Source organism: Salvia splendens, chromosome 15 (assembly GCF_004379255.2).
Source record: "Salvia splendens isolate huo1 chromosome 15, SspV2, whole genome shotgun sequence".
In the NCBI taxonomy this organism is placed as follows: Eukaryota; Viridiplantae; Streptophyta; class Magnoliopsida; order Lamiales; family Lamiaceae; genus Salvia; species Salvia splendens.
Window position 1 is genome coordinate 34,153,224 of NC_056046.1, and position 19,816 is coordinate 34,173,039.

General features: G+C 41.2%; 1 long non-coding RNA gene across 1 annotated transcript; it reads left to right on the forward strand.

Moving 5' to 3' along the window:
* The first annotated feature begins 8,945 nt into the window (after nt 1-8,945).
* LOC121766499 lies at nt 8,946-9,305 on the forward strand. The gene is made up of 2 exons (XR_006043007.1): nt 8,946-8,989; nt 9,070-9,305. It is a non-coding gene; the product is annotated as an uncharacterized LOC121766499 (long non-coding RNA).
* The last annotated feature ends 10,511 nt before the right edge of the window (nt 9,306-19,816 follow it).

Below are 19,816 nucleotides of genomic sequence, written 5' to 3' on the forward strand. Positions count from 1 at the left end.
TTCTGGGCTTGATTAAGGGTTTTTGAGGCGTAGAAGATCACGTAGCTCTTCCCATCAATTTTTGACCTCTAGTACTGCTCCCACTGCAAAATCACTTGCATCGCACATGACTTCAAACGGATGAGTCCAGTCGGGTGCTCTAATTATGGGGGCCGACACAAGCTTATCCTTCAGAAGTTGGAAAGCTTTTTAAAAATCTTGGTCGAAGACGAATTCCACATATTATGCAATTAAGCGGCTGCGCGATTTTCACGAAATCTTTGACAAAACTTCTGTAGAACCCTGCATGACCTAGGGAATCCTCTGACTTCTTTCTGATTCGTAGGGTAGGGCAACTTCAAGATCACGTCCACGTTTGCCTTATCCACCTGAATGCCTTTCTCTGAAACCACATGACCTAGGACAATTCCTTCCAGTACCATGAAGTGGGCATTTCTCAAAATTGAGAACCAAATTCTTCTCTTGGCATCTCTTCAGTACAAGGTCTAGATTGGCTAAACTGGAATCAAAAGAGCTCCCATACACGGTAAAGTCATCCATGAAGATCTCAAACATACCTCCAGTAGGTCCGAGAAGACACTCATCATGCAACGTTGAAAGGTGCCCGCGCATTGCACAGAACAAACGACATTCTTCTGTATGCGTACGTCCCGAAGGGGCACGTAAACGTCATCTTCTCTTGATCCTCGAGATCTACATAGATCTGGAAGAATCTGTTTTATCTATCTAAGAAACAAAAATACTGCTTCCCAGCCAATCTCTCCAGCAGTCTGGTGTGATAAAGGGGTAATGGGAAATGGTCCTTCCTAGTTGCTTCGTTCAGCTTCCTGTAATCTATACACATCTTCCACCTGAATCCCTACTTCTTAGGCACCATGTGAACAGGGCTGACCCACTCACTATCTGGGATCGAATAGATAATGCCCAGAGATAGCAATTTCAATACTTCCTTCAGGACCTCTTTCCCTCATGTTCGGGTTCAACTTTCTTTGCGGATCCTTATGAGCTTTTGCACCTTCCTCCAAAGATCAGGGCTGATCCCCACTAGTCTGAGAGAAGTCCATCCAATGCCTTCTTGTTCCTTCGGATGACTTCCAATAACTCCCCTCCCGTTCCTGGGTCAGTTGCTGTTTACTATCACAGGGAACATCTCGTTCTCCTCCAAATATGCATACTTCAGACCAGGTGGAAGTGTTTCAGTTCTTTTCTGGGCACACTCATTGCTTGGGGCAAGGGATTCTTCTTCCATCTCTGGCCCTGGTAAATTTCCATACTCGCAACATGGGCTGATCTCCTTGACCTGACAAGTTCAAGATTTCCGCAAAACTCCAACGATCGCTTGCACAAGTTCCTCATCGGTCAACTCGAAAGTGTTCATGGCTTCACACAATCCTGCACTTCTCTGTCGATGTTGTGTGACTCAACTCTGAATTGTCCGATCTGTTACTGCATTAATTGAGTCTCAAGATATTCTTGGACCAGGGGGTTAATGACATCTATGGCATGCAAATTTTCTACATCTAAAGGTTTCTTCATGGCTTCATCTATGCTGAACGTGTATTTTTCCCCATGATAATCCAAGCATATGGTACCATTCAAAAACATCAATGATTGTCTTAGCCGTGCGTAGAAAGGTCTCCCTAGAAGTACCCCGCTAGACTCGGCAGATTCATTTTCACTCATCTTTATCACATGGAAATCGGCACGGTACAGGAAATCATGCACCTTTGACTATCACATTTTCTAAAACCCCCTTCTGGACAAATGCACGACCTATCCGCTAACATGGATTACCCACTTTCGTATCCACGATTCCTACTCCTACCAACCTCTTATAGATGGAAAGCGGTAAACATTTATTGACGCTCCTTGGTCACACATAGCATGCTCAATTCTGATATCACCATTAGAAATGGGTAGAGTGAACATACCCGGGTCCGTGTATTTTGAGGGCATCCTTGGCTTCTGTATCACTGCCGACACGTTTTCCCCGATCAATATCTTGTCACTGGGTTTAGTCTTCCCAACGATGAACTCTATGAAGAACTTGCTGAAGATAGGCAGCTTCAAGGCCTGCAGGAACGACAAGTTGATCTCCAGCTTCCCAAAGATGTCCATGAAGTCTACCGGTTCATCCTTTTTTCTTCTTGGCCTCTCCTCCGTAGGGAAATGGCTTTACTTGCTTCACCATGCTAGGGGAATCTCCCTTAGAGTATTCTCCAGTTTCCTTCATCACCTTTTCAACCTCTACCTTGGGCTCCGGGTCTAGGAAGAATGGGTCAGCCATCCGGGGTAGTGGTCTTCCCAAATCACCAGTCTGAACGTCATCCTCTGTTCTGGTCTCCCCTGTTTCAGTATAGCCTTTATAGGAACTTGGGTTCTCCTTCTCCTTGCTCATCGCGAGAGGTATGTTTCCATCCACTTTCATCGTAGGACCTTCATAACCATGTCCGGACCTCAGAGTGATTTGACTAATGTTTTCCCTGTCCGGTGGCTTGACTGTGGCAGGGATTTTCCCTTCGTTCCCTCGCAGCACACTTAGGGAGGTTGCGATATGAGATAACTGTTTTGCCATCATGTCCATCGCAGCCTTGTGTTCCATCTGAGCATCCTGAAGTTTATGCACCACGTCATTGTTGGACTGCAAATTGCTCTGCATGCGCTGCTGCGTACTGACTAGGTCGTGTACCATGTCATACATGCTTCTCTGTGATCTGGAATTCGGTTGACTGGTACCTGATCCTTGACTGTGATTAGGTCCATTTCCCTGATTCGAGCAAAAATTTCGTTGACCTCTTGAATTGTTGTTGTACTGATTTCCTGGCCCCTGGTTCCCCTGGTAATTGGGTTGGGAGTTCTGATAATTTCCTGGGTTGTTCCTCTGGTGCGGTGGCACATATGACTTCCCTTGGTTATTCTGGTTCCTATTGCCCCAATTAGAGTGGTCTCCTTGATTCCGATTGCCCCAGTTGTTCTGCCCCTCCTGGTTTCTCCCTGACCAGTTAGACTGCCTCTCTGGTGGGTGTGCATAATTGGTATTCTGCTGTGGAGGTGGCTGGGTTGGATCGTTGTCGGACCATCTAAAGTTTGGGTGAATTCTCCATGGAGCCTCCTTCTGTTTCCCTTAGTTCCAACTCCCATCTGGATTCCAGCTTCCCATCGAATTCACCTAGGCCTGGTATTCTCCCTTTTGAGGGCCATAGTACTGCTGGGGTGGAGTTTCTTCTGGGCCTGGAGTTTTCTCTATTTCTTGTGAGGCAGGGCTTTTCTCGATCGCATTCAGAAGTGCTTTTTCCAACCTGTCAATCCTGACCTCCACTCTCTCATCACCCAGTTCCATCACCGCATTGGCTGAGCCTCTCCTCATAATGTTGCGTGGGTTATCATATGCCTTCTTTGCATCAATCAACCTTCCCAAAGTTTCTCTAGCTTCACTTACTTACTTCTTTGTAAAATTTCCCCCACTCGAGGAATTCATCAGATCCTTTGACTCAGGGTTTGCTCCCTCGTAGAACAGATAAAAGGTTTCAGCCTCTATCATCCTGTGATTTGGACAAGCATCGAGCAACCCTTTAAAACGTGACCAATAGTGACTCAAGGACTCATCATAATCCTGCTTACACTCCAGAATATCCTTCTTGAGGGCATTGATTTTGTTCGAAGGGAAAAAGTAGTCTAAGAAGACCAATGTGAAAACTCCCCAGGTACAGATAGAATCATGTGGCAACCTTAACAGCCATGTGTTGGCTTCTCCCTTCAAAGCGAATGGAATTGCGCGTAGGCGATAGTCCTCCTCCGTTGCATAGTTGGGCCTTTTCTGAATACTGCACAGCTTGCTAAACTCGTTCAGGAACTCATATGGACACTCGTTCTTTCGCCAAGAGAACATTGGTAGAACGCCTAGCACATTCGTCTTGATGTCGATGGACCTCTGACGCTGATTTGTAAAAATAGCCTAGGCTGGCTCACCATCTAGATGGGCAGTGAGCGAACCGATCTCAGGATCGGGATCGACTACGTGTGCCATGTCACCGATCTTTTCTTCCTCTGTATCTGAATATGACTCAAACTCCTCTTTGACTGACGATTTATGATCCTCGTCACTATCTGAACTCAACGGTTCTGGATCTCCTGTTGTTAGTCCTGATCTGGTGGTAACTGGGAATGTTGTTTCCTTGAACTGCCAACTAGACTGGGCGCTTCTCCAACCAGGTGTGTAATTCCAATGTCCGAACCTTAAGCCCTTGCGCATAAACTGAACTGGAAAGAAAACAGACAATTTAAAATGAAACTACATACGCCAAAACCTTTAAACACAAACATACACAACGTCATCCATCCCCGACAACGGCGCCATTTGAAACTATGGGATTCAAGGACTGTGTGTACTTTGTTATGTCAAGTTTATCGGGTCCAGAGAATTCGCTAGATCACATGGTCTAGGAACTCAGAGAACCTTCAAAATCCAGGTCGTCGGACACACAATTTCCTGTTTCAAAACCCTCAACCCGCTATACTATTGGCTAGTACAAGGAAGTAGGGATCGATCCCACGAAGATGGATGTGTTTGCATGCATTTGGAGACTTTGGAAGGGGTTTGGCTGCCACCACGGAACTTGGGGTTGAGAAATTAGCTACTAGACTGGGAAACGAAATTTACCTGACAGCTAGACCTAGGAAACGGAAAATACACATGCATACATTAGGACTAAACTTTCTTAAATAACTCAAAGAAAACAGCGATGACAATTCCTCGGCCTGGCAAACAGATTTCCTAAACTAGCTAAACAGTAACAAAGCATGGAGTGGGGACCATTTTCCCAAAATAGAAAGGTACAAAAGAAAAATTGCAACAACGATCTTCATATCTTCATATCTTTCAACATTCTAAACAAACATGTGGAAAACAGAGCATTAAACCAGATCAAAACAGAGCATGACGATTTGAACGCCGGAAATTACGATTAGCCAGAAAATAAGTAGATCTACAACTACTAGACGAAGCAAACAAAAGAACAGGAACTAAACATCCACAACCACGCAGAATTCAATCAATCTGCTTCAGATCCACACATCGGAAGCTCAATCCACTCCTGATCCAAGCAATCTGAATCCAACTACAGTTAAACCTAACTCCATCAACGCCGATTGAAAAGATTCACTCCGATCAACTACAATTCAACCCCAATCCAACAGATCAGGTGCGAAAAGCATCCAAAACAAGTAAATTAACTCCAAACATCAGAAATCAACATCCAACATCAGAATCAACTCAACGATAACAGAAAATAACACTTCCATAACCATCAGAATCAAGTTTCAACAAAAGTAAGAAAACTCGAGCTTTGAACAGCAAAGTCTCGGTCGGAATTCAAATGAAAATTTAACTAAAAAGCAATAAATTGTTTCTTCGCCCTTATAAGGACGGTGTTACACCACGTTAACGTCAAAAACCCGATGAAACCCCCTATATTACCCCATTTCTGTGCAGTGTGTAGAGAAGTGTGTGTGCGAAAGCGTGAGCTAAGCGAGAAGGTGTGATGATGATTTTTCTACTGCGTGCTCCTCTATTTATAGACGGGGAGTTGATCTTCTAGATTCTTATTTGAAATCTTCAATTTTCCCCCTTTTGGGGATTTTCTCCGTCTGGTAAATAATGTTCTTTTGCTCTCTTTACTGCTTGATTCCTTCGCCCGACAATTATCTTCCTCCACTTCCTGGCCCTGGAGAATTTCTCTACACACCTGGCTTAAAACATGTGTTAGATCCTGGAAATTACTGAATTTACCCCCATAACCGATGCGTGAAATTAGCCTTATCAATATTTCTATCCAATAGATCTGCCCCCTTCAAAATGGTATGCTAAGGGGGTTTTCGGTTGCCAAGATAAAATCTCATGATTAAAAATGAATGTTTGGTTCATAAGACTGACCCCTACAACTTAATCCTAGATGGATAGTCTCATGATAATTAGTCATAGCCTCTCCCTTCCAAGTAAAATAATCTCACAACTTAATCCTAGATGGATAGTCTCATGGCATTAGTCAGGGCAACCGAACGCCACCTTTGTATTTGTGCTTGGTTTCTTTTCTGTTGTGCAGATTTTTATATCATAAAAAAAAACAATTGTGAACGCACACTAGATCAAGGAGTATACCGGTTTTTAATCAGCTCACATATCATAGAAGAGTACCGAGAGGCTTGGGGATTGAGAACTATCCGGGTTACCAAAGTCCAATCGAAGAGAACCCTATTTTAGTTCAAGTTCAGAAAGTTTGAGTGAGACAGAAGCAGAATCGATGGCTGAGAATGAGTACAATGACGCCCCACCACCTGTGGGAAGGTTTGGAGATATCCTTAGATCGGGAGTTGAACACCCGGGGGAGTTTGCTTATGCAAATGACAATGTCAAAGGATATGCAGTGTATTAATCACTGTAGGCAACATAAATCAAAACCAAATTTACCCTGTTCACTGTGTAAAGGGCCTCCACCATCAATGGAGAGCGATTGCTCACAACACTTGCAGTCTGTAGTGAAACACACATCCATCAGGATCTTATAAGTTTTCTCCCCTGTGGTGAAACACACATCCCTCAAGATCTTATTGTCTGTGATCACCCAAAGAAATTGGGAGTTGCATCAGTTGGATGTAAAGATAGCCTTTCTACATTGTGATTTGGAAAAACCATATACATGGAGCAGCCTCTCGGGTTTCAAGTTCCTGGGCAAGAAAGTAAAATTTGTTTGCTAAAGTAAAGCTTGTTATGGGTTGAAGCAAAGTAGCCGCCAGTGGTATAAAACTTTTGATGCACATCTGATGAATGTTGGTTTTGTCAAGTCTGCCTATGATAGTTGCATGTACATCAAGTCACTGAATGGAAAGGCAGTGGCATACTTGGTCTTGTATGTTGATGATATGTTGGTGGGAGCTGAGAATCTTACAAAAATTAGCACTATAAAGCAAGAACTCCAAAAGGACTTTGAAATGAAGGATTTGGGGGAAGCCCGGAGGATACTAGGAATGGACATTCATAGAGATAGAAGCAAAGGGAAATTGTGGCGGACTTAGACTGATTACTTGACAATGTTGATTCAGAAGTTTTGAAGAATTCTAAGAGTGTCTATTCCATTGGGACAACATTTTAAGCTATCACTCGAGCAGATCCCGAAGAAAGAGGTCGAAAGATTAGAAGTGCAAGATATCCCTTATGTCAACATTATAGGAAGCATTATGTACTGTATGATATTTACAAGGCCTGACTTAGCCCATGGGATAAGCGTGACCAGTAGATATATGAAGGAGTTTGGTAATGATCATTGGATGGCCTTGAAGTGGATTCTGAGATACATCAGTGGTACTAAGAATACTGGGATCTTGTTTAAGTAGCAAGGAAGTAGTGAAAATCCATTATTGGGGATTTGGAGTATTGCGATTTGACTCAACTTATTTCAACACAAGTAATACCCGCAAGTGTACGGGGCTAGTGTAGCAATTAGCAAGCAAGAGTATCGTATCCCACACAGACAAATTTGTATCAACTTAACTACCACGAACAAATGTTAACTACTATTTAGACAAACGGGAAAGGTTTGATTTGTTTTAACGCTAATAAAAGCATATAATAAGCAAGTAAACAAATGAAAACCAGTAAACAAGTTGTGAAAAAATAATATGGAGAAAATTGTAGAACTCAAGGATCCGATGCACAATTCCAAGCTCTTATCCAATCTATTTGCCTTACCTTTTGGTGTCCCTAGAGTTATTAATTCGATCACAATTATAGATTAAACCCCATCCCAAGGTGAGAAACCTGTAGATTAGGTGTTAGGTGCTAGAATTGAAGTCCACTTCTAATCCTAAACCCCTAACTCCCAAAAGCACGATAAGATCAAAGACCTCACTCAAAACCTCAAATCTCCCGAGTTCTATTGTATTAAGGTGTGAATTATTCTTATTTCCAGATTAATTATTTTATCTCCCGATTAATCTAATTAATCCTACACAATCAAGTGGTGATCAAGCAATTGAAAGGAATAAATCCAAGAATAATCAAATAACTACAAGAGCAAGGTAAGAACGAAATTGATTAAATAAAAACTATGAAATTAGTGCATCATCACCAAGAATTCTACAAAAAGTGTTTAGCTACTCATATTCATGGAGAAAACCAAGTTTAACACAAAGGAATCCAACAAACACATGAATAAAAGATACTAATTACTCCCGTGAGATAGATCTATGGAGTGAAGCTTCAATCTTCCGAAGGTGTTCTTGGGGTGTGTATGGAGTGTGGAGACGGTAGGTGTAGAATATGAATGTGTTGACTGCAACCCTAGCCTTTTTCTTCTATTTTTCTCCTGTCAAAAATCATGTTTTCTGCTAAAAGACCCGTCAAATCAAAGTACCCGGCCGGGTGATATTAATGTTAGAGTTTGTATACTAGAAATCACATTTCGAGTGATTGAATACTGTAAAAACTCTTATTTTATTTTACAAGGAATGAAACAAATTATTTTTGCCATAATGTTGTTATGTTTTACATTTAATGGATGTTTATTGCATGTTTAAATGTATAAGTAACTTAACAAAGTCTAAGTCTTTGTTTTAGTAGACCGGTTGTGGGCGACGTCAACTTTAAGGTAACACGGTCAGTTTTGAACAAAGAAAAACAAGAATTTCACAACCCAAATACGCCTAGACTACCTATCGTGAAAGGTTGCAATGTCAGTCCGCATATTTCTAAGCGTTACTGAAATAAGATGACATTGGTGTGGTAGAGCACTGAATTGGATCTAACAGCGAGACAAGTCTTTATGCTATCTACTGAAAGACGAGGTCTTGATAATTATTTATTTCTTATTCAATGTACGTTAGCATTGAGCATACGGTTTTGATTATGCACTACTTTGACTTACCAAATGGTTTGGGTGTTTCGCAACCCAGGACGGCGGCGCCGGAACCATTCTCGAGGTCGTTTTCCATCCAGGTACCATCCACATTCAGTTCAATCAACTTCCGCTAGATTTATGTAATTATCCTAATTAATTTAATTGATTAATTGAGCAGGGATGGGAGGGGGAATGAAGTCGTTCAAGGAGAAAGTCATGGTGGTGGATAACGAGAAGCGTGTGAAGGAGGCAGAGGTTGTGGAAGGTGGATTTCTAGATCTAGGGTTCACGCTGTATCGTATGAGATTCAATGTGATAGAGGTGGAGGGAAACGAGAAGCAATGTATAACTCGATCTACGATCGAGTACGAGCTCAAAGAAGAAGCTGCAGCGAATGTTGAAATCGCTTCCATTGTCTCACGCTGTATCCATTAAAAAGGATACAAATTATGATAATATTATTATTATCATACATGGCTAAGTACATAACTTCATGTACAAATTTTTAAAATGCATGTTACGTGGTAGCAACTGCAGAGATTGATAGTCATTCTATAATTAATTAAACAATTTATTGAAATTATCCGACTAAGGCGGGAGCATCACTATAAAAAAAGGGTTAAATAAAATGAAATCAAATTAATTATGCCATTCTATTGTTCAATAAATAAATGTTGAATTTGTTGAAAATTCGGTGCAATATCTCTCTCTAGGAACCGTGCATTTAGTTATATTATAAATCAAAATTGACAAAGTATTAGATGCAAGTGGTACCATAATAAGGATTCAAATCGATTAGTTATATATGCAATACATCAATAGGGAGTAATGACAAGTTAATCCGACTTAACTTCACATTCCTCCAACTACCCCACTAATTTTCCTAACACTAAATTTAGAGTAAAATAAAGTAAATCAATTAGTAGTATAATTCTTATAATCTCTACACAAATATAGGGATTAATTAAATTGAATTTAGTGTTTCCGGTATTAAATGATCATTTAAAGGACATGAAAAATGAAGTAAGGAATATAAGTTATTTTTCACTTTTCACCTGTCCAAAACCGTCTGCGACTTCCAGCTCCTTCCCCAGTGGCACTGCCCCTGACAGAACCATCCTAATCGAGCTCAGGTCGAAGTTATTCACCAACGGAATTATTATTGACATAGATGTTTCATATTTTAATTAGTGTGATAGTAGAACGTGTCGCAGAATTATTTCACCTACTGACATAGATCAATTGTTGTAACTAGGCATGCACAAGGGTCGAAAACCGCCGGTTCAGGGTCATGAACCGGCGGTTCAAGGGTCGGGGAATGTATGAACCTAAACCGGCCCGCCTAGCTCCCGGAGGTTCCGGTTCCGGTTCAAAAAACCGGCGGGTTACGGGGCGGTTCAAAACCACCGGTTTTCGGCTTGAACCGCCGGTTCCGGGCCGGTTCGACGGTTTGACGATTTTTTTTTTTTTTCCATTTTTCAACTTTTCAATTTTAATCAACTTACATTACACTTTTCAAGTTTGTTTTTTTATGAAATGTGAGTAAATAAAATTGAAAAAATACGGATAAAGTTGCAATTTTATTGAAATTGCATGTTTACAAATTACACGTTACAAGTTACAACAATTACAAATTGAAAACATATGGCGGTCTTGAAGTCTTAAACAAAATTTAAATACAAATGAGACTACTAGTGAAGAACTAATTACAAAAGACAAGAAACGATGTTGAAGTTCTTAAACGTATAAGTGTATTGTATATATACTCTTAACCGGCGAAGAAGATCTTTCTACATAACTAAATTAAGGACACCTTTAGCAATTCAACTTTAAATGTTGAGTTTCGTCTAACAATCAACAAATATAGTAGAATTGTCAAAAGTTTCCCTCATTTAGCCGTATAGAGAAATACACTTCATCGACTAGAGTATATACAAATACAATTATGTAATTGTTTTTGCATATACAAAAACATATGGCGGTTCAACCCTAAACCGGCGGGTTGTCCGCAGTTTCCGTCAGAAAACCGCCGGTTTCTGACCGATTTTGCAGGCCTACATACTGACCCTACGGCCTAGCCTCTGAAAAGTTGCCGGAACCGTCAGAAACCGGCTCCCGATCCGGCGGTTTACCCCTCAAACCGGCGGTTTACCCCGCGAACCGCCGGTTCCAACGGCTATACTAAACCCCTACGCGAACCCTACGAACCCCTAACCTACGAAACACTATTTAACCCTTTGAACCGGCGGTTCGAACCGCCGAACCGCCGGTTCAGGTTCAATATATTGCCGAACCTGAACCGGCCCTTCCGACCCTTCAACCCTTCTGCCGGTTCAACCCGCCGGTTCCGGGCCCGGTTCCGGTTCATGAACCGGCGGGCCCGAACCGGCGGTTAACCGCCGGGCCGGGTCGGTTTGTGCATGCCTAGTTTTAACACCCCATATTTTGTATTTACATTCACATACATACATATATATATTATAGGGATGGGGTCCTCTTCTATTGCTTATAGCATCATAATCCAAAATCAAGACCAAATCTCAACCTTAGATTTTAAAATGAGTGGATGAGATTAAATCTTACGGATCTCAATAAATAGTAGACATAATATCAACACAGTTTTATTGAGATTTTACATGTATTATATTGAAATTTTACATGCAATATATTGAGATTTTATATGCATTATATTGAGATTTTTTTATGTATTTGTTGATAAAAATATACTTATCAACATATACGAAAACTGAAACAAAAATCATCAAATTTCATCATCCGAACGTCGTCGGAACATATGCATGTGAGATCTCGTTAGAATCCCTATAAAATTACCTTTAATTTGATATATTTTTCGTGAAAAAATAATTTAAATCGAGAGAGTTACGTAAATTTAATGTTTTCGGATAATTTTAATAAAAGGGAATTGATATTAATGTCCTTTAATTTTATTTAATACTCATTTAAATTTTCCAGTTGACATTATATCAACTACTAGTTCTCATAATCTAATGGTTAAAAATTGGTCTTAGTTTTGGATTGCTAATTAGTTAGCAATTGATCACATCCCTATAGGGATGTATTCATATCCAAACGCTAAGTATAAGTGAAACACAAAACACATGCAATCCATTGGATTTTGTGATCTAACGGTAGATTAATGACGCGTGTCATCTAATAATGTAGATTTTTAGCCTAATAATGTACCTCGGCTAATAATGTAGCATTTCGGTTGAATAATGTACATTTTTAGTCTAATAATGTACCTCGGCTAATAATGTAGATTTTTAGTATGATAATGTAACTAATCACAACCATCCAATCTAATGATCCAAGGGCTGTGATTTGTGCTGCTTTTTACACTAAAATGTTGTAAGAACCCTAACACACTCAGTAATTACTCCTCATTAAATCCTCCAATAAAAAAAAGCACCAAATATTCTATTACTATTCACAGTTTTATGTTCGTCAACTTAATACTAATTTAAAAATATTAATAATCACAGATAAATTTCAAGATCAATTAAATGCATTCCATATACTACTCATTTTATCTATCCATTCCATGTTTGTTTCATGTCTTTTATTCCCTTAATCAAATTCTAAGTTACTATTTCCACTAGTTACTTTATACTCTGTAATTACTAATCTTACAGAGTAAATCCTCAAATTTAGTTTAACATCCATAGTCATTCTAAATCATATCTCCAAAGAGTCTTCCAAAAGAAACTCTAAAACTTGACATCCCGATCACTCACAATTGTCTTTGGAATCCCATGTAGCTTGACCACCTCTATAAAGAACAAAGTGGCAATGATCTTAACATCATTTGTCTTCCTACATGGAACGAAATGAGCCATTTTGGAGAATCTATCTACCACCACAAAAATGCTATCTTTTTTTCTAGGAGACATGGGTAGACCAAGCACAAAGTCCATGGAGATATCTACCCAAGGGTGTGTAGGTGGAGGAAAAGGAGTGTAATGCCCGAAATTGTTAGACTTAGATTTGGCTTGCCTACACTCTATGCATTGCCCACAAAACCTCTCAACATGTTTCTTCATGCAAGGCCAAAAGAAATGCTCACTCAAAATATCAAAGGTTTTCAACACCCCAAAATGTCCCATCAAACCACCCAAATGAGACTCCTTAATCAACAAGTCACGAAGAGAACAAATAGGGATGCAAAGCTTGTTCTCCCTATACAAATGTCCATCCAATCTATAGTACTTATCAAAGGCACCTTTTTCACAAGCTTCAAACATAGAAGCAAAATCATGATCATGCTCATACAAATCTTTAAGAAATTCAAAGCCCACATACTTGGAAGCACACAAGGCAAGCAATTGTTTCCTCAAGCACATAGCATGATTCTCATTCAAAGCATTGTCAAGCAAAAGATTATGAGGCTTTCTAGAAAGAGCATCGACAACCACATTTTCCTTACCCTTTTTATACTTAATCACATAAGGGAAGATTTCTAGAAAAGCACTCCACTTAGCATGCCTCTTATCAAGCTTATGTTGTCCCCCAAGAAACTTGATGGAATCATGGTCGGTGTGAATTACAAACTCCCTATGCATGAGATAATGTTGCCAATTCTCAAGGCACCTCACAATGGCATACAACTCTTTATCATAGGTGGGATAGTTCAATTGGGCTTGGCCAAGCTTCTCGGAAAAATAGGCTATGGGCATCCCTTCCTGCATGAGCACACCACCAATTCCTACCCCACTAGCATCACACTCCAACTCAAAGGTTTTGTCAAAGTTTGGTAGGGCTAGCAAAGGAGCATGGGTATGGTCATCTTTCAAGGTGTTAAAGGCTTTCTCTTGCTCTTCCCCCCACTTAAACTCCACATTCTTCTTCACAAGGTGATTCAAAGGGGAGGCCTTAGTAGAAAAATCCCTCACAAACCTCCTATAGAAACTTGCTAAGCCATGGAAAGATCGAATTTCACTCACATTCTAGGGTGTAGGCCACTCCCTAATCGCCTTCACTTTCTCCTCATCTACCTTCACACCATCCCTCCCCACAACAAACCCAAGAAACACAACTTCATCAACACAAAAAGTGCATTTAGGCAATTTGGTATACAAAGCATGCATTCTCAACACTTCAAGATGGCATGCATGTTCATCCACACTCTTACTATAAATCAAGATGTCATCAAAATACACAACCACAAACTTTCCAATAAAGGGACGAAGCACAGGTTCATTACACTCATAAAAGTAGAAGGAGCATTAGTCAACCCAAAAGGCATAACAAGCCATTCATATAAGCCAAACTTGGTCTTAAAAGCCGTTTTCCACTCATCTCCCTCTTTCATGCAAATTTGATGGTAACCACTAGCTAGGTCATTCTTAGAGAAGCAAGTAGAGCCACATAAGTCCTCAAGCATATCATCTAGTCTAGGTATGGGATGCCTATACTTAATGGTGATCTTGTTTATGGCCCTACAATCAACACACATTCTCCAACTCCCATCTTTCTTAGGCACCAAAATAATGGGCACGGCACAAGGTGAAAGGGATTCTCGAATCAAACCTTTGGCAAGAAGTCCCTCGACTTGCCTTTGAAGCTCTTGAGTCTCCTTTGGGTTTGCCTTGTAGGCCGCCCGGTTGGGTAGAGACGACCCCCGGCATGAAATCAATTTGATGCTCAATCCCTCTCACGGGTGGTAGCTCATTGGGAAGCTCTTCCGGGAAGACATCCTTGAAACCTTGCAAAACACTTTCAATCTCCAAAGGACAAGGGTTAGTATTAGCATTTAAACATAAATCGTTCCGGACCATGAGGAGAATGGTTGAACGGCTTTTTAATGCCCACCCAAGGTCGGGAGACTTAGCTAACAAGCAACCTTTTCCCTCCCTTGCTTGTGGTTTTTCTTGTTTTGGTATTTTGGTTTTGTTCTCACCACCCTCACTCTCACTTGGCTTTTTTAGCTCACCCTCTCTCACTAGCCTTTTCTCTCTATCCCTTTCCCTTTCCCTTTGTAGATGTTGGTGTGCCTCAAATACATCCTTAGGCAAGAGAGGCTTCAACCTAACCTTCAACCCATTCACCATATAGAATTATTCATTGGTGAAACCATTCTTTTACACTCTCCTATCAAACTCCCAAAGCCTTCCCAACAACACATGACAAGTCGTCATTGGAATAATATCACACATCACCTCATCCTCAAAGACACCATTCTTCAAGGGTACTAAGCATTGAGCCTTCACCTTTAGTTCCCCGAACCCCCCTAGCCATTGAAGCTTATAAGGATTGGGGTGTTTGTCCATCTTCAACCCCAACTTGGCCACCAATTGTTCACTAACCACATTAGCACAACTACCTCCATCAATGATCACTAGACAAGTTTTGGTTTGTACCTTACAATTAATATGGAAGATTTTGCACCTTTGCTCTTTATGCTCCTCAAGATCGGGTTGCACATTGAGCATCCTTAGCATCACTAGCGCCTTCGACCCCTCATCTTCTTCTTCCCCACTAGAATATGACATGCGAGGTTCCACACTTGCCTCCTTGTCTTCTACCAACCCGTCCTCCTCTTCCTCACTATACACGCTACCATCTTGCCCAATAACCATAACTCTTTGGTTAGGGCACTCACGCGCATAGTGTCCATACCCCTTACACTTGAAACATTGTACCTTGTTACTTTCCATGGGAGAAGGATTCTTGGTAGATTATGGGCTTGGGTTCGGTGATGCCTTGTATGGTGCTTTGCTTTGATTAGTAGGCGAGCTCTCCATCTTCTTGGGAGGGGTACTCCACTTGTTTCCTCCCATCCCAGTTTGACTAGAGGCCATTTTTGCCTTGCTAAGAGCCACCTCTTTGCCTTGCCTCTCAAAGGTCTCGGCAAAACTAAGCACTTCCCCCAAAGATATCCCCCTCATGGCCTCAACGCCTCAACTTGCACCTTATGCTTCAAAGTAGTGTTGAGACCATGGATGAAACGGTCTTGAGTAGCCTCTTCCGACTCTTCCACCCCTATCTTGTTCATCAAGGCGAGAAGCTCATAGTAGTAATCCATCACACTCATGGATCCTTGCCTTAGGTCTTGAAGCTCCCCTAGTAGCTTAAGATAATAGGACCTAGGCACAAAAGATTCATTCATGATTCGGCACAACTCATCCCATGAACGCAAATCCCCCAACATAGCTATCCTCCTCTTCCTCAACACATCATTCAACCAAGTATTAGCATTACCCCTAAATTCCGCCAAGGCAATCTTCACCTTGTCAACCTCGGAATAGTTGTGGAGGGAAAAGATTTTATCCACTTGGGATTCCCACTCTAAATAGGCTTCGGGATCAAACTTGCCATGAAATTCGGGAAGGTTGTGTTTCAAAGTTTTGGAAGGATCATCAAACCTCATACGGGGCTCCTCATCGTAGTACCTATCCCTCCTAAACCTATCCCCATAAGGTTCCATCCCTCCATGTTGGTTTCCTACCCCAAAACGACCATAACCCCCATTTCCTCCTCCAAACCGCCTATTGGCTCCATTACCCCCCCCCCCCAAACCGTCCATTCTCCAAGTTTTTGACCCTATCCCGAACATTCGTTCCTTGTCACCCCTCATATGCCTCCTCTTCAACAAGTTCCTCCGGGGCCTCATGGGGTATGGCATTGCCTATGGGAGTGGGAGGCCTCGTCCTCCGTTCTTCCTTCAAGGCATTGAACTCCTCCATCAGAGTATTTTGGACGGCTCGTGTGCGACCTTCGGAGGCTTGGATATCTTGTTGGAGATCACGTCTAAGATCCGCCAACATTTGGGACATCATGCTCACTAAATCTCCTTGGGGTTTGGAACTACTTGAGCCCGCGCCCTTCCCTACCTCCTCCTCATGGATGTCCCCCGTCTTGTTGGATCGAGTGATGGGAGGCATCAAGTGTGCCTACAAGAAATAATGAAAGCTAGGAACTAGTCCTAGAGGTTAGTAAAATAAGAAAGAGAGAATTAAGAAGCTAACTCACCCCAAAGTGTTATCCCAACCCCCCCAAGTCACTCACCAATGTCACTCGGTACGTTTAGAATATAGTGGGGCTAGTATCACACACTCTCGATCCAATTCCAACTTGTTGGTGCCCGGACAATTCAATCAAGGTATACACCTCAAGAAAATATAGACGCCAAGTAGTAAACACCAAAGTAATAATGATTAAACATATGAAAGCAAGGAAACTAGGCCTAAGGTAAACACACACATCAAAGAAAACAAGACATGGGATAAACTTTTTGGCTGAAATTTGGCTGATCTTCACGAATTTTTTGGTATTGATCCCCACGCCCAAATTGGATGAAATTTTGTGTATAGCTTCACTTTTTAGTTTATTTCAAGGATAAAATAGCCCCAACAAGTCAGATTTTGATATAGGGTATTTGGTTTTTTTCCCAACTACGCAAAAACATGGCAATGATGTAAATCCACACAGTTATCTAGGCAAACAAAGGAACTTTTCGATGAAATTTTTTAGGATGATTGGTCACATAACATAGATCATACACACCAAATTTCAGCTTAATCTAAGAACATTTGATCAATCCGATCATCCCAACAAAAACAGAGCAAAACAAGGAATAAAAGAAAACTCAAGGAAACAATAGATCAAACACCTAGTGGGTACTAGGCTCTAGATACCAAATGATGTAGATCCATGTGATTTAAGATCCATATCCTAAGGAATTACCCATTTGTGATCCTTGATCTAGATATTTTTGTGAGATTGATTTTCCATTTGACAATAAACACCAAAGATAACAAAAGATCCAACCACAAAAATTGAATCGAACAAGAAAGGATGGTAGATTAGAGATGGAAAGCATGTGTATAATAATGAGATAAAAGAGCTACAACCATAGGTAACTTTCATTATCTCCATCACCCCTTGGCTCCACTACTCAATGGATACACTCCATTGATGCATACCTCTACTTGAATTAATCTAGGATGGAAACAAGCAACCTTCGAGGAAGGAATTTGGATACAATCCTCAAAGAGGAAACTCTGTAGCGTAGAAACAAGCAACCTTCAAGGAAGGAATTTGAACCCTAAACCCTAAACCCTAAATAAATTACATCAAAAGGTATTTATACAAGGTTCCAATTCCCAAGAAAAAGACGCACAAAATCTGGCCGGGTGGAATATTAGTGTGTTTGTAACACCCGTACTTTTTATAGTACTTGGCACGTTTAAATCAAGGATCGGTGGAGGAATTTATATTTGGAACAACACAAAATTTTAGTGGTTGCGTTGGACGATTTTAATCGTTGTGAAGACAAGATAGTGAATTAATTAAAGTTTCCGTGAATTTTAATTAATTTAAAGAAATATGAGAATGTAAAGTATTTATATACATGGGCTTCTCTCAAATTAAAATGGGAGTACAAATGTTTATATAGAATGGCCTTGGGCCATAACAATCAAAAAGCCCAACAACTAAATAATTATACAAATTGGGCTTGCAACTAAATAAGCCCAAATCAATTAAATCAAATGGGAGCCCAATTCATTCCAAAATGTGGGAACAAGCCCAAGAACTTTTTCTCTTCTCCTTCCTCTCCCCCATGGTCGACGGTTTCTTCACCATGGAGACCCTCCATTTCTAACTCTTCCATCTTCCATCCTTCCATCTTCCACCATTAATCCTAGAAACCAAAGGTCACCCATTACTTCTTCATGTAATCTCTTCCCTAACTCCTCACAATACACACATTACATTTCAAACAAAGTTGTGAGAAAGAGGGCTAGAGAAAGAGCCGAGAGGTTTCAAGGAGTTACTTCCATTTTTGTTTCAACACCCAAGTTTACGTTCCAAGGTATAATTTCTTCCCTTTTTCCGAATCATGAACTGTTAGCATTAGTTCATAGCATTTGGCATCACATAAACCAAACACGAATTTGAACGCATAACTTGAATAGACGTAATCATCAATCGAACACTCGCCGTATTTAATCGAAAACCCGAAAGAACTTAACTTTGTTTTGAGAACGTAAATTGCGGCTTGATTCGGGGTGGTTCGGAGTGTTTCCGGAGAAGAGGAAGCTGCCGGCAGCGGCGAGCTGCCGGTGACAGCAGCGGCTCCTCCTCGTGGCAGCAGCAACTGTCGATGGAGCAGCAGCGGCGGCTGACTCCAGGCGGCGACGGAGCAGCAGTGGCGGTCAGCGGCGGCAGCGTTCGCACACCGACGGCACTGTGCAGCGGCTGAGTAAGCCGGCAGCTGGACCCCCACCGCGACGGCGTCGCTGACGGATCGAAGGCGACATCGGGAGTACAACGACGCTGAGCGACGCTCTGCGGTAGCACTCCTCTCACCGGGCAGGCGGCTCCGACGTGAAAAGGGAGGGGCAGCGGAAATTTTAAATGAAAAAGAAGAAGAGAGGAAGAGGAGAAGAGAGAGAGAAGAAGATGAGAGAGACGTGTAAAATGGTGGAGGAAAAAGGGATTTGGGCCTTTGTGATTTGGGCCTCATTCTTTTATTTCTTGTTGGGCTCATTTCTTTTAATTGGAGGAACAAGGTGGGCTAAGCAAATAGATCTTTGGGCCCGTCAATTAAATTAAATCGCGGGAAATTATTTAATTAATTTCCGAATAATTCGAGGTTGAATAATTTTACCCCAAGTCTGAAAAAAATAAAATTTGAAGGAGACTAATTGGTGAAAGTTAGTCAAGCGCTTAATTAAAATCTTGGGATTAAATCCTATACCATGGAGGAAAATATGAGGAGTCAACGAAGGAGTTAAGCGTAAACGGCCGACCGGCGCCGCACGCGACGCCTTGGGCTGCCGCCGAATAATCGAAAACGCACGAAAACTGAGAAAACGAATTAAAAGATTTTAATTAGAGTGCATGCATTCTAAATACCTTCGTTACCGAGAATTTATGTGAACCTTATGTATTTTCTAAAAAGG